The 1,593-nt window shown below is 50.0% G+C and overlaps 1 protein-coding gene across 1 annotated transcript in view; it reads right to left on the minus strand.

The window, feature by feature from the left end:
* Positions 1-717: 717 nt before the first annotated feature.
* The window catches only part of LOC143284995 (protein Wnt-5b-like), a 124,946-nt gene continuing 124,070 nt past the window's right edge, over positions 718-1,593 (minus strand). Inside the window, exon 5 of the mRNA XM_076592159.1 lies at positions 718-1,593. This exon is cut by the window's right edge and continues 512 nt beyond it. The gene's annotated coding sequence lies outside the window, so the exon portion shown is untranslated.

The following is a 1,593-nucleotide window of genomic DNA, read 5'->3' on the forward strand; positions in this document are numbered from 1 at the left end:
GTGACGGTCACTGCTTTGTGTGTATGACGGTCACTGCTTTGTGTGTGTGTGTGACGGTCACTGCTTTGTGTGTGTGTGTGACGGTCACTGCTTTGTGTGTGTGTGACGGTCACTGCTTTGTGTGTGTGACGGTCACTGCTTTGTGTGTGTGTGTGACGGTCACTGCTTTGTGTGTGTGACGGTCACTGCTTTGTGTGTGTGTGTGACGGGCACTGCTTTGTGTGTGTGACGGTCACTGCTTTGTGTGTGTGTGTGACGGTCACTGCTTTGTGTGTGTGACGGTCACTGCTTTGTGTGTGTGTGTGACGGTCACTGCTTTGTGTGTGTGACGGTCACTGCTTTGTGTGTGTGACGGTCACTGCTTTGTGTGTGTGACGGTCACTGCTTTGTGTGTATGACGGTCACTGCTTTGTGTCTGTGTGTGACGGTCACTGCTTTGTGTGTGTGATGGTCACTGCTTTGTGTGTGTGACGGTCACTGCTTTGTGTGTATGACGGTCACTGCTTTGTGTGTATGACGGTCACTGCTTTGTGTGTGTGACGGTCACTGCTTTGTGTGTGTGACGGTCACTGCTTTGTGTGTATGACGGTCACTGCTTTGTGTCATCCAGGACATCAGTTTCAGGTGTCGTTCTTCCATCCTTTGCTTTCCTTTTTTTTCAGCTCACATACTTTGTTTTTCAGTTCGTAAATCTTGAACCGATCTCATATATACCTTGTATACACCAATGTCGTCTGTGGAGCTAAAATACAAACAAACCCACTGACCACAAGTGTGATATTCATTTCTTTCCCTGCAGCTCGGTGAAAAAAAAGTGTTCACCTTCAGTTTACTTGCAAACACATCAACGGCGCTCTTACGGATCTCACATATTCACAACTCATTCACATTCCACCCCATGGATCCTGCATTGTGTGTGCACCCTGTCAGATCCATTTCTGATACACCAGCAGTGTCTGCCGCTGAGCTGATGCCATGTGTGGATCATGTCGGCCACCCAACTGGCATCAATGTCCACGTCCATTTCTGACACATCAATGGCTAGTGCTGACGTCATGTGCTTCGGAGAATGTTCTTCTGTCTGACCCACACAGATACACTGGTGATGATGATGTCAGTGAAATACTGCTCCCTCTTCATCCATTGCCCGTTCGTCACTGTCGGCAACTCGAGCAAATGTTGCAACTCTAACCCTGCCCCCGCCATTCCAGCCGCTCGTTTCAATTGTCGTCGGATCGGTAATTACATTTACCTCTGGCGTGCAGGTTAAGTATTTGTCTGGCAGTGCATGTATAGCGCCATGATCTAGCCATGAATGTCCGTCATGAAATCCAAGCAGCACAACACCAGTGCCCTTCTCGTGCCACAGCAGTCAGAGCACGTGTACCGGCCGTACCCCTCTTCAGCCTGAACCGTCTCGCCGTATCCACGGTGTTCCTCGTGTGCCCATCTGGGGGCCTCGGTGGTGGGTGCACGTGGACACTGCACGACGCACACAAACGAAAAACAACAACAGAAGACAACAGACGTTTCGTTAACCCTGGACACCACCACATACCTACACATGACCCTAACTGGGCACCACCACATACC

This window comes from Babylonia areolata, chromosome 8 (genome assembly GCF_041734735.1).
Source record: "Babylonia areolata isolate BAREFJ2019XMU chromosome 8, ASM4173473v1, whole genome shotgun sequence".
In the NCBI taxonomy this organism is placed as follows: Eukaryota; Metazoa; Mollusca; class Gastropoda; order Neogastropoda; family Buccinidae; genus Babylonia; species Babylonia areolata.